General features: G+C 37.1%; 1 protein-coding gene across 1 annotated transcript in view; it reads left to right on the top strand.

The window, feature by feature from the left end:
* LRP1B (LDL receptor related protein 1B) overlaps positions 1-26,667 on the top strand; it is a 2,715,774-nt gene that overhangs the window by 983,412 nt on the left and 1,705,695 nt on the right. The gene's annotated exons all lie outside the window — the stretch shown is intronic.

Here is a 26,667-nt window from a genome sequence, read left to right as displayed (position 1 = left end):
ATAATAAAATAATTACAGTTTTTTAAAACTAATTACACCTAATCTAATCCCCCTAATAAAATAAAAAAGCCCCCCAAAATAATACAATTCCCTACCCTATACTAAATTACAAATAGCCCTTAAAAGGGCCTTTTGTGGGGCATTGCCCCAAAGTAATAAGCTATTTTACCTGTAAAAAAAGTACAATATTCCCCCCCAACATTAAAACCCACCACCCACACACCCAACCTTACTCTAAAAACCACCCAAACCCCCCTTAATAAAACCTAACACTAACCCCTTGAAGATCACCCTACCTTGAGAAGTCTTCACCCAGCTGGGCCGAAGTCCTCAACAAAGCTGGGCAAAGTGGTCCTCCAGATGGGCAGAAGTCTTCATCGAAGCCGTGAAGAAGAGGTCCTCCAGACGGGCAGAAGTCTTCATCCAGACGGCATCTTCTATCTTCATCCATTCAGCGCGGAGCGGGTTCATCTTCAAGACATCCGACACGGAGCATCCTCTTCAAACGAAGTCCAACTGAAGGTTCCTTTAAATGACGTCATCCAAGATGGGCCGGATGGATGAAGATAGAAGATGCCATCTGGATGAAGACTTCTGCCCGTCTGGAGGATCACTTCACCCGGCTTGGTTGAGGACTTCGGCCCGGCTGGGTGAAGACTTCTCAAGGTAGGGTGATCTTCAAGGGGTTAGTGTTAGGTTTTATTAAGGGGGTATTGGGTGGGTTTTAGAGTAGGGTTGGATGTGTGGGTGGTTGGTTTTAATGTTGGGGGGTATTGTACTTTTTTTTCCAGGTAAAAGAGCTGATTACTTTGGGGCAATGCCCCGCAAAAGGCCCTTTCAAGGGCTATTTGTAATTTAGTATAGGATAGGGCTTTTTATTATTTTGGGGGGATTTTTTATTTTATTAGGGGGATTAGATTAGGTGTAATTAGTTTAAAAAACTTGTAATTATTTTAGTTAATTGTATTTAATTTTATTTAGTTTAGGGAATTAATTTAATTATAGTGTAGTGTTAGGTGTAATTGTAACTTAGGTTAGGTTTTATTTTACAGGTATATTTGTCTTTATTTTAACTAGGTAGCTATTAAATAGTTAATAACTATTTAATAACTATTCTACCTAGTTAAAATAAATACAAAAGTTGTCAGTAAAATAAAAATAAACCCTAAACAAGCAACAATGTAACTATTAGTTATATTATAGCTATCTTAGGGTTTATTTTATAGGTAAGTATTTAGTTTTAAATAGGAATAACTTTGTTAATGATAGTTATTTTATTTAGATTTATTTAAATTATATTTAATTAGGGGAGTGTTAGGGTTAGGGTTAGACTTAGATTTAGGGGTTAATAACTTTAATATACAGGGAGTACAGAATTATTAGGCAGATGAGTATTTTGACCACATCATCCTCTTTATGCATGTTGTCTTACTCCAAGCTGTATAGGCTCGAAAGCCTACTACCAATTAAGCATATTAGGTGATGTGCATCTCTGTAATGAGAAGGGGTGTGGTCTAATGACATCAACACCCTATATCAGGTGTGCATAATTATTAGGCAACTTCCTTTCCTTTGGCAAAATGGGTCAAAAGAAGGACTTGACAGGCTCAGAAAAGTCAAAAATAGTGAGATATCTTGCAGAGGGATGCAGCTCTCTTAAAATTGCAAAGCTTCTGAAGCGTGATCATCGAACAATCAAGCGTTTCATTCAAAATAGTCAACAGGGTCGCAAGAAGCGTGTGGAAAAACCTAGGCGCAAAATAACTGCCCATGAACTGAGAAAAGTCAAGCGTGCAGCTGCCAAGATGCCACTTGCCACCAGTTTGGCCATATTTCAGAGCTGCAACATCACTGGAGTGCCCAAAAGCACAAGGTGTGCAATACTCAGAGACATGGCCAAGGTAAGAAAGGCTGAAAGACGACCACCACTGAACAAGAAACACAAGCTGAAACGTCAAGACTGGGCCAAGAAATATCTCAAGACTAATTTTTCTAAGGTTTTATGGACTGATGAAATGAGAGTGAGTCTTGATGGGCCAGATGGATGGGCCCGTGGCTGGATTGGTAAAGGGCAGAGAGCTCCAGTCTGACTCAGACGCCAGCAAGGTGGAGGTGGAGTACTGGTTTGGGCTGGTATCATCAAAGATGAGCTTGTGGGGCCTTTTCGGGTTGAGGATGGAGTCAAGCTCAACTCCCAGTCCTACTGCCAGTTTCTGGAAGACACCTTCTTCAAGCAGTGGTACAGGAAGAAGTCTGCATCCTTCAAGAAAAACATGATTTTCATGCAGGACAATGCTCCATCACACGCGTCCAAGTACTCCACAGCGTGGCTGGCAAGAAAGGGTATAAAAGAAGAAAATCTAATGACATGGCCTCCTTGTTCACCTGATCTGAACCCCATTGAGAACCTGTGGTCCATCATCAAATGTGAGATTTACAAGAAGGGAAAACAGTACACCTCTCTGAACAGTGTCTGGGAGGCTGTGGTTGCTGCTGCACGCAATGTTGATGGTGAACAGATCAAAACACTGACAGAATCCATGGATGGCAGGCTTTTGAGTGTCCTTGCAAAGAAAGGTGGCTATATTGGTCACTGATTTGTTTTTGTTTTGTTTTTCAATGTCAGAAATGTATATTTGTGAATGTTGAGATGTTATATTGGTTTCACTGGTAAAAATAAATAATTGAAATGGGTATATATTTGTTTTTTGTTAAGTTGCCTAATAATTATGCACAGTAATAGTCACCTGCACACACAGATATCCCCCTAAAATAGCTATAACTAAAAACAAACTAAAAACTACTTCCAAAACTATTCAGCTTTGATATTAATTCGTTTTTTGGGTTCATTGAGAACATGGTTGTTGTTCAATAATAAAATTAATCCTCAAAAAAACAACTTGCCTAATAATTCTGCACTCCCTGTAGTGGTGGCGACATTGTGGGCGGCAGATTAGGAGTTAATAAATAAAATGTAGGTGTCGGCGATGTTGGGGGCGGCAGTTTAGGGGTTCATAAGTATAATGTAGGTGGCGGAGGTGTTCGGAGCGGCAGATTAGGGGTTAATAATATAATGTAGGTTGCAGCGAAGTCGGGGGCTGCAGATTAGGGGTAAATAAGTGTAAGATTAGGGGTGTTTAGACTCGGGGTTCATATTAGGGTGTTAGGTGTAGACATAAAATGTATTTACCCATAGGAATCAAAGGGGCTGCGTTAGGAGCTTTACGCTGCTTTTTTTTTTTTTTCTTCCAGCCGGCTCTCCCCCATTGATTCCTATGGGGAAATCGTGCACAAGCACATTTTGCCAGTTCACCGCTACCGTAAGCAGTGCTGGTATTGAGGTGAGATGTGTAACTATATTTTGCTCTCCGCTCACTTTTTTGCGGCTAACGCCGGGTTTGTAAAAACCCGTAATACCAGTGTTGTCTGTAGGTGAGCGGTGAGGGAAAACTGCTCGTTAGCACTGCACAGCGTTACCGACAAAACTTGTAATCTAGGTGTCTGTTTTTAACTTGCCATTTTTTCTGCTTCAATATACTGTCACATTGTCTTTGAACCACTTATTAAAGTAAGTAGCTTTGAACACTTCCCCTAATGTTTGTTTTTTGTTTTTATATATATATAGCAATATCAAAAAATCTGCACTGGTCTGATGAATGTGGTGAAGGGCGCTGAAACGTCACTTTGAAATAAAAGAATTGTTATTCACTTCAAATCCAGTGGGTGCAGGGTTTTTGATATTACCATAGCTTTTACTCACCAGCACCCTGGTTTATTGGACATTGGTCAAGGAGAGTGCACCTGCAATAACTATATATATATATATATATATATATATATATATATATATATATATATATATATATATATATATATATACACAGGAGAGAGAGAGAGAGAGAGAGAGAGAGAGAGAGAGATTTTTCTTTGACAAACCATGCAGATACACATTACATTTTATACAATGGCACAGTTATATCTTATGACATCTCTGTTGAGATGCAATCAACAAAAATATAGATTTGTGTCTTTCACAAGTGTGCCCCTGGGTCTCTAATTCATTTTTATGTACTGTATTTTAATTTTTCTGATGTTATAGTTTCTTTAGTATGCATATGTCCTGACTGTTTTAATGTTATTGTCCAAATGCAGTATTCCTTTTAATTTTTATCGCCTTTTTTCCCCTCTATCACTTTAAACTATAACCTTGCTTGGCTTCCTTTTTCCAATTTATTTTCCAGAGTCTAAACAATTTCCTTAAAGGGACATTGCAGTCAGTGTTTTTCTTTGTTTCATCAAATAAAAGTATTTAAATATTGTATGTTTAGCTAATTATATAGTTAGTCATTTTCAAAAACTCATGTTCCTGTCCTATATAAATCAATGTTTAGTCTCTCCAGCAATATATCAGAGACAGTTGTACGAATCAACCAGTTAGGATTAGTCCAAAGTACAAACCAATATTGCAATATTAGTTAACTTTCAGCCTCTGTTAACATATCTATTACTACATTTTTATGATCAAAAAATATATTTGACATGTTTTAGATGATGCTTTTTCATATACATGAATGTTTGAGGACTGTCTCCCTTTAAAAGAATTAACGTCATTCTATTTATGTATGTGTGGTACATATAAGTGAGGGTTTCAAAGATCTGCTTAGAAATTATTTAAGTGATATACAATTGTCATTTTATTATTAAAAAAATACAGGGTTTTGATATTGCAGATCAGTCTAAGGCCACATCCTCTACAAAACATGGTAAAATAATATTATGGTCTCCTTAGCTGTAGCGAATCAGTGGATCCTCTAAAGCTGTGTTTCCCCAAACTAGTCCTCAGGACCCTTACTCAGGCCAGATAATCATTATATCTTAACTAGAGCACAGGTGAGATAATCAGCTTACCCATCAGCTGATTATTTCCCATGTCCTCTAAATAAGATATAATGAATATCTGGCCTGAAGAACTGAGTTGGTAAACACAGTTCTAAAGTATAGAGATTTCCTTTAACATTGTCCTATGCACAGACAATCTCAAAATAACTACACTTCAGGTCTAAAGATCCTCTGTGGAAAATAGAAATAGCAAAATACCAATACCTGCCAAACCAATAATGAATGTATCATACGTTTTTATTTTACTATGCTTTTTTAAATGTTTATAAATATTCAATTCAAGTTTGGGCTCCATGTACGAAGCAGCGAAAGCTGCTCCGAAGCCTTTGCGGGGCAGGTTCGCATATGTGAGCCTGCTTCCCGCAATGTAAGAAGCAGCGGTCATTAGACCGCTGCTTCCTACACCCTACGCCACCTCTTAGGTGGCGTGGCAAAATCACAGAGAGCACGCTCGCTCTCGGTGATTGACAGCCCCTTCAGTCGCGTGATTGTGTAATGATACATACGGACAAGCGGATCAACAGATCTGCTGCCCTTGTGTAGCGAAGATGGGCGGACAGCTTCGCGAGTTGAGAAGCTGCCCGCCCGCCATTTAGTACATGGAGCCCTTTGTGTTTAATGTCCCTTTAAATAGACATAAAGTATAGCTCCCCATGTTTTCATTTTAAAATCTGGGTCCAAGTGGAGGGGGGCTTTTGGGAGTGTTATCCTAAACAAGCATCTCAGCATTCCAGGGGAAAAAACTGGCAATGCAATTTGAAATCTAAGCATTTCTGTGTTGTACTCAGAAGGTTCTTGGAATTTCTGAGATAAAATTATACATAATGAGCAGAAGGAGGGACAGAGCAACAAAGTTGACAAATTGGGAGAATTCTACAAATTGTTGGATAACCTGGAGATCTGTTATATTCCAAACATTTGTATCATGCATTTAAAAGTCTGGCCAGGATGACAAAAGGAGAACAATTGATCATTTATAGTTGCTATATAATTTGGTCCCTGACCTACACATTCCACAACTTAAGATCGGATATTACAAGTTGTTTGTCAAAATATGTGATTTATGAAACAAATAAAAAAATTCCAAATGGGTAACTCACATGCGAGATGGATAGGGCAAATAGGTGGCTGATGCTCCCGGCAACAACCTCCAGGGGGATTCCTCCTTAGACATGAGAGTCTCCATTATCCGGCAACAGCCAATAAGGAGAAAGCCAGCAGTCACTGGCTATCACATTGTGAAATCATTGTAAGTTTTGCTTTTTTTTTTGTTGGGTTAGCATGCAAGGAAAGCAGTTTACTTTCAACTCATAATCAACTTACTTCTAGCGCAATTAACACTCGAGCGGGATTGTTAATTATCGATAAATTTGTAATCTGGCCCTAAATAATTTAATATAGCTGATCTGTTTCTTAGAAATTGTATAAGTTTAGTTCCAGAAAAAAAATTGCACTTCAAAACAATAGTCTGCTCTTCTCTAATATCACAATGGCTTCTTTTGTTACATAATTGTCAATGCAGAGCAATTTAAAGTGAAAGTAAACTTTCCTTAGTTGCTCACCATTATAATATATTATGTATTAAATGAATAGGACTTTCATTCATGAAATTTTTATAACTTGTTTGCAAATCAATTTTTTCCTGAAATAAATTGTGAATTTTAGCGTTGATAAATGCAACCCAATTTTTTGGCTTCATATTGCTTCCTGGTCACGTTCTTATTTGGGCCAACTGAAATACTGGCCGTTAGGCGGCCGTGAAGCGACGTCATCGGTCTCTTGTAGCATCTGCGCATGCGGTAAAATAAACTGTCTACTTTTTTCTTCAATGCGCGTGCCCTTTTCGCGCATGTGCTGACCATTCGGGACGGACTAAAAAGAAACTGAAGCGCAATTTTATTTTTCAGGACGGATCGCGGAGGTATGAAAAGATGCAGCTTGTCACTTTTTAAAAACGCATAGTAATGAATGAATACATTATTGTTATTCATTCATTACTATGTTGTGAACTAAATACACAATAAATTGTCCATGTAAATGCACTTCTCTTATACGTATAGAGCAGGTGGGACCTCTATACGCAAACACTGCAAAAAAGTAGGAAGAAGTAGATGGGAGGAGTCAGCAGCACATCGGTATAAAAATAAGGTATTAAAAAAAAGGCATAAATCAATACATTTATTAGAAAAAAAAAAGCGATTTGCTTATTATACAGTTAGGCAATGCAGTACTTTGTTCAAATGGGACCACATTTACTTTCACTTTAAGCTCGTGGTTGGATTAACAAAAATGTTTTAGAAAATAGAGAGAGAGGATGAATCTAATAATTAGTTGTATTTTAAAATAAATTAATAAAATAAATATATAAACATGTAAAAATATGTTTTTGTAATATGTAACTATTATCGGTTTTGTGGAAAAAAAATACAGACAAAGGGAAATACTGTGGTAGACAGGGTATTTGGAAAGACCTAACAAAAGCAATGAACAGGAGATACTTTTAATGGCTAACTAATAGGGAGTGTAATAGCAAGCTTTCTGGAGACAGAGGTGCCTGATTAAGAGACCTCTGAGTCCTGAAAGCTTGAAATTATACTCCCTATTAGTTAGCTATTAAAGGTATCACCTGTACATTGCTTTTCATTTTGCTCTCAAAAAGGATACAATACAAATGATACAATTATTTGGACAGTTTTATGGTGTTTTTAAGGTTAGAAACCTATTTTATTTCAATGCACAAATTGTGTATAACCAAAAGTCTCAGATTTTGTCTATGAAATAAAATATTTTTCTTAGATAATATTTCCAAAGCACATGGATGTTCAGAACAGAATCAAAGTAGAGTGATCTTAGCTGTTTCATATATATATATATATATATATATATATATATATATATATATATATATATATATATATATATATATATATATATATATATATATATATATATATATATATATATAATGTAAAAGGAGAGAGAAAATGCTTTATCCCCTGCCAGGATTTCTCCACCTGGTGAAAAATGTGCCTTTTTGAAACCTTTATTAAAAGGTAATGGTGCAAACCCTTTATCTAGAAATTCAAATTTATTTTAAACAGAAGATTTTAAGGAGGATATTTACTTCAGCACTCTTTTTATATTTTTTAAACACTGTTAATTATATTATTCATCAATTAAAGTTTCCAGAAATCTCTTTGTGACATCACCATTAAAAGTTACAAACAAACTTATGTTGCACATTTCTAAGATACATGTAACCACACTGGTAAATTGTATTTCATCTTAGGCCACACAAAGTTACAACCATATATGAGTTAAATATGCCCCTTGTAAACTGCTGCAGCATATAATTAGATACAGAGTTCATTTAGCTATATATTGCCCAAAAGGACAACCAATAGGATACAGCGTCCAGAATTGATATTTAGATATAGCCTTTTGCACATTATTGAAGCAAAGTCAGCAAGTGAATGCATGAACCTTTCGGTATACAACTTTAGATTATATATATGCAGAGGTATAACTAGAAACCACAGGGTCCAGGTGAAAGAATCTAAGAAGGGTCCAACCCCCCACCCCCAAAAAAGTGAATTTGATACATATCTTTTTTTTTTTCATTTAACACAGAAAAAAAATGTGAATCAGATTACATGTCTGCAAAAGGAGGTACCCTGTGCCCACAGTCTGTGAGATGGTCTAACCCCCTATTACTGAATATAGTGACACTGTTTAACCCACCAGTACTGTATATAGTGAGTCAGTGACACAGTCTGTAATCTACCGGTGAGATGACTGGCCTGACCCTACCCACCCCAGTACTTTATAAAGTGACCACAGTAGTCTGTGACATAGTCCAGCCCCCCATACTGTATATAGTGGTACTGTATAGTGACACTGTTTACCCCTCCCCCCATGCTGTAGTAACAAGGTCTGTAATTTGCTGGTTCCACAAACATACACACACATACATGCATAAATACACACACAGTCACATACATACACAATCACATACACACACACATAAACACCAATGGGTAAAACAGAAAGACTAACCCCTGTAGTCAGAGACACTAGTGAAGCATCATGACACACTCACATTATATCAGTGCAAGTAGTGGCAGGTCAAAGTTTTTTATTAAATTGCGACTGGGGGCCCAGTCGCAAATGCAACCTCTGCACCCCCTGTAGTTTCGCCCCTGTATATATGTTTGTATATTTCAGAATCATGTGGTATTGCCAGTGGTAATAGGAAATGTAGTTATTTTTAGTTGAAGTCTTTTTAATAGGCTATTAATTATATTTATATATAAAATGTTGTATTGTGTAAACATTGAACATTTCATAGGTTTCTTTAGAACATGTGAAGAAGAGACCTCTGATGCACTGAAAGCTAATGGTATGATAAAGCAATCTATGAATACATTACATTAGTCCATTAAAATATATCAAAATCTACTACAATCAATATGTTGTACATTACACATTTTGTAAGCTATTGGGCAGCAGAATAAGTTTTAATAGTGACCCACAAGATACATTAAAAATCAGTAGAATTCCACCAAGATTGACATGAGATTAATCAATAAATAATATATCTCAATTCCCAAATTATGTCACAATAACACCTGAATGATGAGAACAACTCTTACAAAAGGTCCTTATATAATAATGTCTTGTTTTACTCCTAAACAAACAAGGTAGATGTGCAAGATTTGCAACTTGTATCTTTTGACTTTTTTCTACTTAGGTTAGTTTTATAATGCCGGAACAGTTAACTTTCTATCTAATAATAAAGCTAACTGCACAACAACTGATCCTAAACTACACACTGACCAACTCTCTGATCTGGTGATGGGTGATGGGAATCTCCTGTATGTTCTTATAGAGTGCACAACCTCAGGGTGTAATGATCAGAATTATAATAATTTTAAAAGTATGTTTGTAGCTTGATCCTATGTTCAGATCATATAGCTTAGATGTCTGAAGCAAAAGGATTACGCAGAATTTGCTATTAGTAATTGAATGAAGAGGATTTAAGCTGACGTGTGCTTAAAAACTTATTTACTATATTTGAGAATCAAAACACAAAAGTATCTATGTTGGAATACTTGGTATAATGTATAAACACTCTGAGGGTTAAATGGAGTAATGCAGAAAGGTAGTTCGTTGTTTTGGTTAAACAAAGGAGGCACAAATACCAAATATCACAGTTCTGGAATAGAGTGAATAATACCTGACCGGAGTTTGCAGAGCTGACAGGATTTCTGCAAGGAAGCGTGTGTTGAGCGTCTCAGCGGCGCTGACTTGTGAACAGAGTCGGCTTTTGGCAGAGTGACAGGAACTCCGTAGATGGCGTGTGCTGCGGCCACACAGCAGAACAGACACAACAAGGTGCCGGATGGTTTGGGAGCCTGCTGGGCTCAGAGGTACAGCAGACAAGTGTGTGACTCAGCTGGTAGTCTGAGAGTGATGACAGCGGAGTCAGCTTATGGGAAACGGCAAGGTAGTTACCTGTTTCAGATTTACTGAGTAGAATCCGGATTGAATAGGATCTGAATGCACAAAAAATAGTCAGATATGGTGACTGCACAGAGCAAGGATTTAGGCTGATGAGGAAAAGTAGCTGAATGCAGGAAGTTCATCTGATTCACACAACAATAATCAAGCATTGAACAGGTGTCTGTGATAGACTTATATAGAGCAATTGTTAAGGTGGACAGCAGTGAGTAAAGGTGGAATCATGACAGATCCCCCTCTTCAAAGTGTCCCTCACGGGGGCACCGAACCAGGTTTGGTAGGATGAAGATGATGAAATTCATTCAGGAGATCAGGAGCGTGTAGGTCACGCAGAGGTATCCAGGAGTCATCTTCGGGAACATATCCAAACCATCAAACTAAATATTCCACCCGTCTCCAACGGTTGCGGGAATCTAAGATCTTTTCCACTTCAAACTCAGATTGGTCAACGCACAAAGAGGTATTGGAATCAACATCCTCGGTTAAAGAATCTGAAGTACCCACATAAGGTTTTAAGAGAGATACATGAAATGATGGATGAATCCGTAGATGTCCCGGCAATTGAAGAACTACTGCGTTAGCATTTAGAATTTTCTTTATACGGAAAGGCCCAAGAAACTGGTTCGCCAATTTCTTACAGGGTACTTTTAGTTTTAAGTTTTTGGTTGACAACCATACTCTATCACCAGGATTGTATGGAGGAGGAAGCATATGCTTCTGGTCAAAGTAACGTTTTTGCGTCTCTTTCGCAATTTCCAAATGTTTTTTCAAAAGAGGTATAGATTTCTTCAATTCAGTGAAATACTCCGTAGCATAAGGAGAGGTAGATGTGATGTTAACTGTGGGTATCGTTCTCGGATGGTATCCATAAGAAGCAAAGAAAGGTGACATTTTAGTGGAGGTGTTAACAGAATTATTATAGGCGAATTCCGCCATCGGAAGCAAGTCTAACCAATCATCTTGAACTTGTGAGATGTAGCATCTGAGATACTGTTCCAAGGTTTGGTTTAAACGTTCTGTTAAACCATTAGATTGTGGGTGAAAAGCTGTTGTGAATCTGGGTGAGATTTTCATCAAACGGCACAATTCCCTCCAGAATCTGGAGGTGAACTGTGTACCCCTATCAGTAACTATAGAAAGAGGTAGACCATGTAATTTCCCAATTTCAGAAATGAAGTAGTTTGCTGTGGTTGTAGCAGTTGGTATCTTCTTAAGGGGAATGAAATGTCCCATACGAGTAAGATGATCCACAACAACTAGGATACAGGTATTTTTTGAGGGGGGTAGTTCTACGATGAAATCCATCGATATCATGCGCCAAGGTGCGTCTGGTATGGGTAACGGATTCAATAAACCGAATGGTTTATGTGCTATTCTTTTGTTTCGGGAGCAAACGTGACAATCTGTGATATGGTTATATACATCTTGCTTCATCTTGGGCCACCAATATTCTCTGTTCAACAATTCTAGGGTTTTAGATATTCCCGGATGTCCTGATAAAGGATTGTCATGAAAATGTTGAAGTAATTGTTTTCTCAGTGTTGGTGGTACATAAAGACATTTGCCATAATGCCACAAATCAGTCTTCAAATCTTTTTTACATAATGTAGGAATTGTTGAATCAGTAAGTTGAGCTGTTAATAGATCAGAATGAAATGAAGTAATAGAGGCTAAGAATTTATGCGGAGGTATGATATTTTGCACCTCTTCTTTTTCGGGAATATTTTGGAAAATTCTGGATAGAGAATCAGCTTGTGTATTTCTTGATCCTGGTCTGTAGTGTATCAGATAATTGAAACGATCGAGAAAAAGAGACCAACGGACTTGTCGTGAGGATAACGTTTTGTTTCTTTTAAGGTACTGTAAGTTTTTGTGGTCAGTTAAAACTAAGAAGGGTTTGGATGTGCCTTCTAGGATATGTCTCCAGTGTTCCATGGCAACCTTTATTGCCAGGAGTTCAAGATCACCTACTGAATAATTCCTTTCTGCAGGTGTTAAAAGTCTTGAATAAAAGGCAACAGGGTGTCTTTCCTGAGATTCCGTGCGTTGTTGGGATAAAATGGCCCCAACCCCAATGTTTGAGGCATCCACTTCTAAGGTATAATCTGCTTCAGGATCGGGTAACTGTAAAATTAGCGCTGTAGTGAAACGTCTTTTCAGATGCTCAAAAGCATCATTTGCTTCTTTCGTCCAATGAAATTTATTTTTTCCTGTTAATTTAGTCAAGGGTTGAGCAAGGGATGAATATCCCTGAATGAATCTTCTGTAAAAGTTGGAAAATCCAAGGAACGTCTGCAGAGACTTTAAACTGGTAGGGACGGGCCATTCGAGAACAACCTTCACTTTGTCAGGGTCCATTTCTATTCCATTTGGGGAGATGATATAACCCAGAAATTTGATTGTCTTTACATGGAATTGACACTTCTCTAATTTTGCATAAAGATGATGTTCTCTTAATCTCATTAATACCCAACGTACGTGTTTAATGTGTTCAGTCATGGATTTCGAATAAATCAAGATGTCATCTAAATATATCACTACGCAAGAGTCTAATAGATCTTTGAATATCTCATTAATGAAAAATTGAAATGTCGCTGGTGCATTTGTTAACCCGAATGGCATGACATTATACTGAAATAAGCCATATCTTGTTTTGAATGCTGTCTTCCACTCATCCCCTTTTCTCATCCGAATGAGATTATATGCGCCTTTCAAATCAAGCTTAGTAAAGATTTGAGCGTCAGTTAATCTTTCAAGAAGTTCGGGGATGAGTGGAAGCGGGTATCTGTTTTTCACTGTAATTTCATTTAAACCTCTATAATCGATGATTGGGCGTAATGTACCATCCTTGTTGGTCACAAAAAAACATTCCAGCAGCTGCTGGAGAAGTGGAAGTGGATATAAATCCTTTTCTTAAATTATCGTCAAGATATTCTCTAAGGAATTGCAATTCTTTATTAGACATAGGATATATTTTACCGAAAGGCATAGTAGTGTTAGGTTTAGTGTCTATGGGACAATCGAATGGCCTATGTGGCGGTAAATTTTCTGCCTCTTTTAGGTTAAACACATCTGAGAATTCAATGTAATCTGAGGGTATCTGAGGTTGTATGTGATTCAACAAAAGTGTAGGATAACAAGTAGAGTTACAGTATTTAGAGGTGTACTGTAATGTATTAGTAGCCCAATCTATGTTGGGGTTATGTTGACGTAACCAAGGGTAACCTAAAATAACAGGGTGTATGGATTTGGGTAGTATATCGAATGTGATATATTCAGTATGCCCATTACCAGTAGTAGTGAGTAGTGGAATAGTGTGATGTGTTATTGGACCTTTTAAATGAGTGGTACCATCAATAACTTTTATATACACAGGAAATTGCTTTGACACACAGGGTATTTTATTTTTGGTAACATAACTTTGATCCATGAAAATACAGAAAGCCCCTGAATCAATCATGGCTTCATTCCGGAGAAGTTGTTGGTCCCACTGCAAAGACAATGAAATGGTTAAGTGTGATATCAATTTAGAGTTTATTTGGGGGTTAACTATCATTATCTTACCCCTCTTCTGTCGCAGTAGAATCGGGCAAGTGAATACAGTATGGTCCTTGTTACCACAGTACATGCATAGGTTCAAATTCTTTCTTCGTTGTTTTTCTTCATAAGTCAATGGTCCCTTTATTGTTCCAATTTCCATGGGTATAGGACCAGATGCAGGTTTCTCCACTAGAGGTAGGTGGTACTTCTTTGGGTAGTTTTCTGATGGCACCCTTTCAGCTCGGCGTTCCCTGAATCTCCTATCCATAGAGATGGAAATCTTTATAAGTGACTCAAGGGTGTCTGGAAACTCAATTCTGGAGAGCTCATCCTTTAGATGTTCGGACAGTCCCAGGCGAAACTGGTTACGTAAGGAGACTGAATTCCATTGAGACTCTGTGGCCCATAGCTGAAACTCCGCGACGTAGTCTTCAACTGGTCGTTTTCCTTGTTTAAGTGTTCTCAGGTTATTTTCTGCTGTAAGTTGGGTGTTGCGGTCTTCATACAGTAAGGCCATTGCATTAAAGAAATCCTCCAATGACCCTAATATGGGATCATTAACTTCAAAAAATTTATCAGCCCATAACCTGGGTTCACCACTTAAATAGGATATCACAGTACATACCTTTACTCTATCAGAAAAATATGTTTTAGGTTTCATAGAAAACATAAGTAAACAGGCGTTGCGAAATACGCGAAAACGAGTGCGAACACCCGAAAAGACACTTGGAGGGTTAATTTTTGGTTCAGGGTGTTCAGTAGCCTTTTGTGTAACAAAGTCATTTAAGATACGCTTCAATGTATTATTTTCATTTTTTAACTCAGTTAAACCCTGAGCCAAAATTTCTACCTTCTGGTTTAAACTAGAGATTTCATTTGCCATGGCTGCAGGATCCATAATTCAGTGTGAATCCTAGCACTTTTTTAGGCTTGATTATTCTGTAATGATCAGAATTATAATAATTTTAAAAGTATGTTTGTAGCTTGATCCTATGTTCAGATCATATAGCTTAGATGTCTGAAGCAAAAGGATTAAGCAGAATTTGCTATTAGTAATTGAATGAAGAGGATTTAAGCTGACGTGTGCTTAAAAACTTATTTACTATATTTGAGAATCAAAACACAAAAGTATCTATGTTGGAATACTTGGTATAATGTATAAACACTCTGAGGGTTAAATGGAGTAATGCAGAAAGGTAGTTCGTTGTTTTGGTTAAACAAAGGAGGCACAAATACCAAATATCACAGTTCTGGAATAGAGTGAATAATACCTGACCGGAGTTTGCAGAGCTGACAGGATTTCTTCAGGGAAGCGTGTGTTGCGCGTCTCAGCGGCGCTGACTTGTGAACAGAGTCGGCTTTTGGCAGAGTGACAGGAACTCCGTAGATGGCGTGTGCTGCGGCCACACAGCAGAACAGACACAACAAGGTGCTGGATGGTTTGGAAGCCTGCTGGGCTCAGAGGTACAGCAGACAAGTGTGTGACTCAGCTGGCAGTCTGAGAGTGATGACGACAGCGGAGTCAGCTTATGGGAAACGGCAAGGTAGTTACCTGTTTCAGATTTACTGAGTAGAATCCGGATTGAATAGGATTTGAATGCACAAAAAATAGTCAGATATGGTGACTGCACAGAGCAAAGATTTAGGCTTGATGAGGAAAAGTAGCTGAATGCAGGAAGTTCATCTGATTCACACAATAATAATCAAGCATTGAACAGGTGTCTGTGATAGACTTATATAGAGCAATTGTTAAGGTGGACAGCAGTGAGTAAAGGTGGAATCATGACACAGGGGTGGTGAATGCCAGTTGTTGCTAGGTAGCATGCCTAATCTGGTAAAAGAGATGGAAATCTCATTTTGGTAGTACTGATACATCCAGATATTTTCTTGGAGCACTAGCAAAAAAACTGCTTGCAATTGCAAATGGTCAGTAGTAGTGGTTAGACTTCACCATGGGTGAGTCATGTCATGGGTGGTCTGGTTGAAATCAGGGTGTCAGGGTGTGCTGTGGGTGGGACCAGGGTAGCTACTGAGCATATGGAGAGGAGCAAAGGGGGAAAATGCCCCCCTGGATTTTTACCCATAATTACCCATATTTTATTGAGTTTTACCACAGTTTCACAGGTGCTGGGGACACTCTCCTTATCCATTACAGAATCCAGAATCCTGTATTATCTTATGGTTTGATGGCTGGTGCAGTGCTACACTTAACATTCAAACCAAAAAGCGTTTATGCATTAATACTAGTCCAGAAACAACCTGACTATGGGTTGATCCAGAAACGCATCCCAGTGGGGACCCCACAGTATTACTTGTCATGTTTTTTATTTGTATGCTGATGCCCACACTTGTGTGTTTTATGGACTGAAATAAATTGAAGTTTTCTTCCTGAGAGATCGAGCCAGTGTGGGTTTTTGTTGCTGTATGTTTGGAGCAGTGCTACACTTCCCCTCTCCTCCCCACAGAGGTAATAGCTGCCCTTAAGAAGAAACTCTTGTGCCTACCAATGTTGATCTGTCCCTGAGAGATAGTGATATGAAAAATTTACATTGTACCACAGCATGTCTCACTGCAAGTTTAAGAGCATAGTAAAGGAGCAGAAGTAGCCACTCCAAAACTAATATGCTAAAAGGGAGAAGCAACTCATTCAACCCAGCTTCAAACAAGCTCTAATACTGCAGCAGCCAGACAAGCAGTATTCTGGTGTAGACAATGCTGTGTGTGTGCAGTGCATGATCATGCTGTACACCTTGCCCTCAGAAAAGTCAGTTTGGATTCTCACTGACCTGCCTGTCTGTGATTCCACAGGCACAGTACATTTTTAATTGCTTTTTATTGGCAATCTTGCTATAAATTATTATTATTCCTAAATTAGTGTATATGTGTAATAAAATAAGTACTTATAAATGTGTCAGCATGGCATTATGTAAAGAGGATATTATACTGGGGTGCATATTTATTTTTGTTGCATAGATAAACAGAATCTTTATATACCATAGTGCTCTTATACTGTTGCATATATAGGGGTAAATTTATCATAGTGCGAGCAGACATGATACGATGTAGCGTATCATATCAGCTGCACATCGATATATCATTGCACCAGCAGTTCTTGTAAACTGCTGGCGCAATGCCGCCCCCTGCAGTTTCCTGCCGCTAGCAGGGGGAGTCAATCAACCCGATCGTATTCAATCGGGTTGATTTCTGCCCGCTGCCTCAGAGCAGGAGGACAAGGTATGGAGCAGCGGTCTTTAGGAAACGTATGTTTCCGGCGAGCTTGAAGGCTCAAACGGAAACAGGGGCATTAAGCTCCATACAGAGATTCATAAATCGGCCCCATAGTGTCATTATATAGTGCAGCATGCTCATTATTGTTGTTCAATAATCATTATTATCAGTGTACATATAGTCAGCATCAGAATTTTGGAATTCGGCATTCATTAGTCAAGTGAATTCCAAAATGGACACCATCTTGAAGCAAATATCTATGCAAATAGAGTCAGCAAGTGCAAATTACGCTAGCTAACCGCTCACTACAATATATACACAAGTTTGATCACTGCATTGTTTAGGACATTTTTTTTTTTTTGCCCCCTGTGGATGCTCCTGCTTAAAACTGGGATATTTGTCCTGACCGGGGAAGATGCAGGAGAATTATTATTGAAAGAAGGCATGTGAGAGACATATTTTCTTTTAAGAAAGTCTGCAGGGCACAGCTGAAATATATAAAGGAATAATCTTCTGAGTATCCTAAACATTCGTCCAACATGGAGAGACAACTTTGGAAAGCAGATAAGATAATGCTTGGTGAAACAGAAACTGGAAGTAGCTGCAATGAACCTTGGGAAGTGTAGTTCATGTTGATTTTTTATAGTGATTTTTAACTGGTGTGTGTGGCAAAAGAATTTGCTGTTTTAAATATGGGATGCACTTTCTTTTTTAACACTTTTCTGACCTCATTATGCAGACAGAGCAGACAAGACCATGGGGCCGATTTATTAAATGTCGGACGGACATGATCCACTACCTGACATTGCTAAATGCCGACAGCATACGATGTCGCATTTAACATTACACAAGCATTTCTAGTAAAAAGGTTGTGCAATGCCATCCCCTGCACATTCGCAGCCAATCGGCTGCTAGCAGAGGTGTCAATCATCCCGATCGTATCTGATCGGGATGATTGTGGTCCGCAACCTCAGAGGTCTTACCACCTCTGCTTCTTAACTCTTGTTTCCAGCGATCTGGAAACAGTGGGGGTAGATTGCAGCATCCGCTGCTTGATAAATCTACTTCAGTGAATGTGACCATTCAGTGACTTGTATTTGTTGAAAAAAAAATCAAATGGCATTGCATATTTTCTAATAAAGCCAGACAAAATTACATAAAACACAATTAAGTGAGAGTTATATATAATGTATTGTGGGCTAGATTACAAATGGTGTGGTATTTTTGTGAAAACTTCGCTAGAGTTAGGCTTTTTGCACTAGTCAGGTTGCGTTTGTATTACAAGTTCCCAATTTTTTATTTTGTGCTAGTGTTAACCCAAATAGCACGAGAAACCTAACACCCATAGCACAAACAACAGTATATTCGCATTAGCAAATGTGAAATATTTACAATAAATACAAAAAATCTTTATTAAATATGAATAGTGCATACATGTGTTTTATAATGTTTTCATCTACTTAAAGGGACATTATACACTAGATTTTTCTTTGCATAAATGTTTTGTAGATGATCCATTTACAGTATATAGCCTATACAGTTTTTTTTCTTTTTTTTAATTATAGTTTTGCTTATTTTTAAATAACATTGCACTGATTTTCAGACTCCTAACCAAGCCACAAAGTTTTAGAAGTATACTGATGTATATCTACTACAGCTTGCTCCTGTTTGTGCAAAGGGTCTTTTCATATGCAGAGGAACGGGGAGGGGGGAGTGTCTACTGTTTTTGCTATACAACCACTTTCAGTGGATGTTCCGGCTAACCTTTTCAACAGAGCTAAACTGCACCAGCCATTAAACCATAAGATAATACAGGATTCTGTATTCTGTAATGAATTAGGAGACTGTCCCCTGCACCCTGGTATCTTTTTAAATTCAGAGGAAGGGAGAGGGGGGGGGGTCTTCTCTTTTTGCTTTACAACCACTTTCAGTGGATGTTCCAACTAACCTTTTCAACAGAACTAAACTGGGAGCTTCTAAGTAAGTTTTTAAACGGTTTTATACTGGATTTTTATATCAGTATCTGTGCATATTATTCTTTATAATAGTGTATATTGCATGCAGTTACAGTATATGAAAATTGGTGTATACTGTCCCTTTAATGGAAAAGGGCTTTAATGCATATATATATATATATATATATATATATATATATATATATATATATATATATATATATATATATATATATATATATATATAAATATATATAATGTCTATATGTGTACATATATATTAATGTTTTAATATGTGTATATATAACTGTAAATACATATATACCCATATAAATACATTAATATATATATATATATATATATATATATATATATATATATACACACATATATAGACATACATATATACATACATATACATCTTTAGCAATGTATATGTGTGTGTCTCAATGTTAAAGCCGTTTGTCTGCCGAGATCTAAAATCTTTGAGCCCTTATAACTTTTTTGTGTAATATATATATTTTTTAAATATTTTTTTTATTAGACAGTGTTACTATGAGTGTAACTGTACTTTGTAATGTATTTTTTAAGATTTTTGGCCAACTCTTTTTTTCCCGGAAAACAGTTAACCACAGCTCTGAGATTGCGGTAAGGATTGAAGCGTAAATGGCGATTGCACTAGCGCAATCACGATTTTGCTCCCTTTTGTAATATCAGTGCAATTAAAAAGGCTTGTAAAAAGATGATATCGCTTGTGCAAAACCGTTTGCACCTCACTTGTAATCAAGCCCTTTTTGTGATGTCATAGAGTTTGCATTTTTAATTGGACAATGTACTCAAGCAAGCAGCTGATAAGAAATTATTGCATACAAAGTTACTGCATGAAAACCATTGCAAATGGGTTATGCTTTCTCTCCCACTTCTACATGGTGGTTGATTTCTGCTGCTGTCTCTAATTTACATAGCTTTTCTATAGTCAACACTGCAGTTGACATTATAGACAGCTATTTCAGAAGGCAAAAGCATCTATATCAAATGTTAAAATAAAGGTAACAAATATATTTGTAAAAATGTTTAATACACTCCAGCAGGTAAATGATACCAGTGGGAACATATAAAATGGGAGAAATTGTTACAGTACGATGTTCCTTTAAAGGGCATAGAAACTGAAGCATAATTGACTTTTTTCTGAATTGTGTAAATGCTTAAACATTAAAGGGACATTATACACACATTTTTTCTTTGCATAAATGTTTTGTAGATGATCTATTTATATAGCCCATAAAGTTTTGTTTGTTTTTTAAAAAAAGTGTATAGTTTTGCATATTTTTAAATAACATTGCTCTGATTTTCAGACTCCTAACCAAGCCCCAAAGTTTTATGTGAATACCGTCAACTACCTTCTCCAGCTTGCTCCTGTTTGTGTAAAGAAGGGGGGGGGGGTCTTATTTCCCACTTGCAGTGAGCTTTCCAGATACCTTTTCAACAGAGCTAAATTGAGAGCTACTAAGTAAGTTTTTAAACAGTTTTATACTGGATTTTTATATTAGTTTTATATCAGTATCTGTGCATCTTATTCTTTATAGTAGTGTCTATTACATCCAGTTATATGAAAATGAGTGTATACTGTCCCTTTAAGGGCTCCATTTACAAAGAGACATGCAAACAAGGTTCTCAGCTTGCCCGGATGAATCATCATCTCACAGAAAGTTATGATTTGTAACTTATTTACTATTTAGTGAATAGAGGGAGATAACTCTTTTAGAACTTAGTTTCCAACTAAGTTTAGTAAATCCTCCACTATTATGCACTAAACATATTTCCTGACAGGCTAGTAGTTGCAATGGCTTTTGCCAACAAGCCTATAATTAAAATTCCAATGATAATTCTGGTTAAATTTTGGGTTCTTACTAGAGAAAATGGTGAGAAAAATAGGTTTGTTCAAAAGAGTAGTTTCAGATTTTTCCCAACGGCATTTGTTTAGGTCACATATTGGATTCAGATTCCTAACTCTTATTTCCAATTGAAAGAGCAAATATATAAAACAAATTTTAACAAAAAGCATATGTATCTTTCAATGCTAACAGAATAAACAACTCTCTAAATGAAACAGTAACTAGCCCAAAGAGGCACAGACAGGGCCGCCATCAGGGGGTGACAGGGGGAACTACAGCAGAGTGCTAATTGAGCATGGGGAATGTTATTACAAGGAGTAAAGTATTAGTATTTGAGAGGATTTCTGAGTGTGCACTAGACCACTATGCACAGACACATTCGGCTAGATTACGAGTTTTGCGGTAAGCTGAAAAAGCAGTGTTAACTGGTCCTAACGCTGCTTTTTTACTTCCAGTCTTGCAGGTTTAGGGGCACTGCACACTTTTTTGGCCTTAATGCAAATCAACTTACGTAAATTTCGTAAACTCTTTTTTCAATTGGACTTGCATAGCCCCGGTATTACGAGTTTGTCCTGGGTGTCCAAAAAGTGAGCGGTACACCCTCTACCGCCAAGATTCCTAACGCTTTTTAAAGTCAGTAGTTAAGAGTTTTATGGTACAAAGCTGCAGCATAAAACTCATAACTTAAGTGCTAAAAAGTACATTAACACCCATAAACTACCCTTTAACCCCTAAACTGAGGCCCTCCCACATTGCAAACACTAAAATAAAATTATTAACCCCTAATCTGATGCTCCCGACATCGCCGCCACTATAATAAACATATTAACCCATGAACCGTCGCACTCGCACCTCGCAAACACTAGTTAAATATTATTAACCCCTAATCTGCTGCCCCTAACATCGCCGCCACCTACATTTTACCTATTAACCCCTAATCGGCTGTCCCCAACATCGCCGTCACCTACCTACATTTATTAACCCCTAATCTGCCATCCCCAACGTCGCTGCCACTATTCTAAAGTTATTAACCCTTTAAACATAAGTTTAACCCTAACCCTAACACCCCTTAAATATAATTTAAATAAATCTAAATAAAATTACTACAATTTGCTAAATTATTCCTATTTAAAACTAAATACTTACCTGTAAAATAAACCCTAAGCTAGCTACAATATAACTAATAGTTCAATTGTATCTATCTTAGGGTTTATTTTTATTTTACAGGCAAGTTTGTTATTAACTATTTAATAACTACCTAGCTAAAATAAATACACATTTACCTGTAAAATAAAACCTAACCTAAGTTACACTAACACCTAACACTACAGTACAATTAAATAAATTAACTAAATTAAATACAATTAAATAAATCAAATACAATTAGCTAAATTACAAAAAACCAAACACTAAATTACAGAAAATAAAAAACAAATTACAAGATCTTTAAACTAATTACACCTAATCTAATAGCTAATAAGAAATCATCTCGTTTACCTGTAAAAAAAATACACACCACCCACCCAACAGTAAAACCCACCACCCACACATTCAACCCACCAAAATAAAACCCTAACTAAAAAAACCTAAGCTCGCCATTGCCCTGAAAAGGGCATTTGGATGGGCATTGTCCTTAAAAGGACATTGAGCTCTATTGCTGCCCAACACCCTAACCTAAAAATAAAACCCACCCAATATACCCTTAAAAAATCCTAACACTAACCCCCGAAGATTCACTTACCGGGAGAAGTCTTCATCCAAGCGGCAAGATGTCTTCAGCGAAGCCGGCAGAAGTGGTCCTCCAGACGGGCAGAAGTGGTCCTCCAGACAGGCAGAAGTCTTCACCCAGACGGCATCTTCTATCTTTATCCTTCCTACGCAGAGCGGCTTCATCTTCAAGACATCCAGCAGGGAGTATCCTCTTCAATCGACGTCTTCTTCTGGAATGAAGATACCTTTAAGGGACGTCATCCAAGAGGGCGTCCCTTAGCTTCCGATTGGCTGATAGAATTCTATCATCCAATCGGAATTGAAAAATTCCTATTGGTTGATGCAATCATCCAATAGGATTGAGCTCACATTATATTGGCTGATTGGAACAGCCAATAGAATGCAAGCTCAATCCTATTGGCTGATTGGATCAGCCAATAGGATTGAACTTCAATCCTATTGGCTGATTGCATCAGCCAATAGGATTTATTCAAGCTTAATTCCGATTGGCTAAAGGTAAAGGTACCTTCATTCCAGAAAAAGACGTTGATTGAGGATGCTCCACGCCGGATGTCTTGAAGATAGAGCCGCTCCGTGTCGGAAATAATGAAGATAGAAAATGCCGCCTGGGTGAAGACTTCTGCCTGTCTGGAGGACCACTTCTGCCCGTCTGGAGGACCACTTCTGCTGGCTTCATTGAGGAAATCTTGACACTTGAATGAAGACTTCTCCCAGTAAGTGAATCTTCGGGGGTTAGTGTTAAGATTTTTTAAGGGTGTATTGGGTGGGTTTTATTTTTAGTTTAGGGCTTTGGGCAGCAATATACCTAAATGCCCTTTTCAGGGCAATGGGGAGCTTAGGTTTTTTTAGTTAGGGTTTTATTTGGGGTTGGTTGTGTGGGTGGCGGGTTTTACTGTTGGAAGGGTTGTGTGTATTTTTTTTTTTAACGGTAAAAGAGCTGATTTCTATGGGGCAATGTCCTGCAAAAGGCCCTTTTAAAGGCTATTGGTAGTTTAGTTTAGTCTAGGGTTTTTTTCTTATTGTGGGGGGGCTTTTTATTTTGATAGGGCTATTAGATTAGGTGTAATTAGTTTAAAGATCTTGTAATTTGTTTTTTTATTTTCTTTAATTTAGCTAATTGTATTTGATTTATTTAATTGTATTTAATTTAGCTAATTTATTTAATTGTACTGTAGTGTTAGGTGTTAGTGTAACTTAGGTTAGGTTTTATTTTACAGGTAAATTTGTATTTATTTTAGCTAGTTAGTTATTAAATAGTTAATAACTATTTAGTAACTATTTTACCTAGTTAAAATAAAAATAAACTTGCCTGTAAAATAAAAATAAACCCTAAGATAGATACAATTGACCTATTAGTTCTATTGTAGCTAGCTTAGGGTTTATTTTACAGGTAAGTATTTAGTTTTAAATAGGAATAATTTAGGTAATGATAGGAATTTGTATTTAGATTTGTGGCAGATTAGGGGTTAATAAGTATAATGTAGGTGTCAGAGATGTTGGGGCGGCAGATTAGGGGTTAATAAGTGTAAGATTAGGGGTGTTTAGACTTGGGGTTCATGTTCAGGGTGTTATGTGTAAACATAATTTTTATTTCCCCATAGGAATCAATGGGGCTCTCCCTATTTAGGACTATGGGTAAATCGTGCATGAGCACGTACAACCAGCTCACCGCTGACTTAATTAGTGCTGGTATTGGAGTGCAGTGTGGAGCACAATTTGGCTCTATGCTCACTTTTTGCCTGTTAACGCCGGGGTTATAAAAACCCGTTATACCAGCGCTGCAGGTAAGTGAGTGGTGAGAATAAACTGCAAGCTAGCAACACAACCCTGTTACCGCAAAACTCGTAATCTAGGCATTTGTTTATAGTGTTTGCCTGAGTCAGACAGAATTGCAGAGGAGGTAGGACTTACTTAGTAAATGTTTTTTATTTCTTTGTGCAATGTCGGATTGTAACTTCAGTGTGGTAGTAGTTGTATGGTGGGTCCAGAGGTCCATAAAAACAAATTTTTTCAGCAGCAGTGTATTTATGATTTTTTGACAATGCTGTAGAAATTCTATATTTAAAGCCACGCAGAAATGTTTCCTCCTCAATACACAAATGATAGGTGCAGTTTTGGAAGATATGCAGTTTTTTTATTAATATATATATTACATTCCAATTTATTGCCCCTTTATGCATGGACTTTCCAGATGCAAGAAGGCATTTTATCATACTCCTAGATTACGAGCCTTGCGTTAGGGTTAAAAAGCAGCGTTGGCCAGTCCCAACACTGCTTTTTAACGCCCGCTGGTATTACAAGTTTTGAAATGACAGGCTTACCACTCACTTTTTTGGCCAGACTCAGAAATACCGCAAATTCACTTAAGTCAATTGAGTATCCTATATTTTCAATGGGACTTGCATAGCGCCGGTATTACGAGTCTGCCAAAAAGTGAGTGGTACACCCTCTCCTGTCAATGTGCTGGTACCGCATTTTAAAGTCAGTAGTTAAGAGTTTTACACTACAACACCATAGCATAAAACTCTTAAAAACGCTAAAAAGTACACTAGCACCCATAAACTACCTATTAACCCCTAATCCAAGGCCCCCCACATCGCAAACACTATAATAAATATTTTAACCCCTAATCTGCCGAACCGGACATCGCCGCCACTATAATAAATATATTAACCCCTAAACGGCCACACTCCCGCATCACAAACACTATTTAATTATTATTAACCCCTAATCTGCCGGCCCTAACATCACCTCCACCTTCTTACATTTATTAACCCCTATTCTGCCGACCTCAACGTCGCTGCCACTATATTAAAGTTATTAACCCCTAAATCTAAGTTTAACCCTAACACCCCCTAACTTAAATATAATTTAAATAAATCTAAATAAAATTACTACAATTAACTAAATTATTACTATTTAAAACTAAATACTTACCTATAAAATTAACCCTAAGCTAGCTACAATATAACTAATAGTTACATTGTAGATAGTTTAGGATTTATTTTTATTTTATAGGCAAGTTTGTATTTATTTTAACTAGGTACAATAGTTATTAAATAGTTATTAACTAGTTAATAACTACCTAGTTAAAATAAAGAAACATTTACCTGTAAAATAAAACCTAACCTAAGTTACAATTACACCTAACACTACACTATAATTAAATAAATTAACTAAATTAAATACAATTAATTACAATTAAATAAATTTAAAGTACGAAAAAAAAGAAACACTAAATTGCAGAAAATAATAATAAAAAAAAGCCTTACCCTACACTAAATTACAAATAACCCTTAAAAGGGCCTTTTGCGGGGCATTGCCCCAAAGTAATCAGCTCTTTTACCTGAAAAAAAGTACAAATACCCCCCAAACATTAAAACCCACCACCCACACAACCAACCCTACTCTAAAACCCACCCAATCCCCCCTTAAAAATAACTAACACTAACCCCTTGAAGATCACCCTACCGTGAGACGTCTTCACCCAACTGGGCAGAAGTGGTCCTCCAGACGGGCAGAAATCTTCATACAAGCCGGACAGAAGAGTTTTTTTGGGGGGCTTTTTTATTTTGTTAGGGGGATTAGAGTAGGTGTAATTAGTTTAAAAATCTTATAATTAGTAGTAGTGGTTTTTTTTCGTACTTTAGATAATTTTATTTAATTTTAATTAATTGTATTTAATTTAGTTAATTTATTTAATTGTAGTGTAATTTTAGGCGTAATTGTAGCTTAGGTTAGGTTTTATTTTACAGGTAAATTTGTCTTTATTTTAACTAGGTAGTTATAAAAAGTCAATAACTATTTAATAACTATTGTACCTTATTTAAAATAAATACAAAGTTGCCTGTAAAATAAAAATAAACCCTAAGCTAGCTACAATGTAACTATTAGTTATA

Source organism: Bombina bombina, chromosome 1, assembly GCF_027579735.1.
Source record: "Bombina bombina isolate aBomBom1 chromosome 1, aBomBom1.pri, whole genome shotgun sequence".
Taxonomy (NCBI): Eukaryota; Metazoa; Chordata; class Amphibia; order Anura; family Bombinatoridae; genus Bombina; species Bombina bombina.
This window is presented reverse-complemented; position numbering and strand designations above follow the sequence as displayed.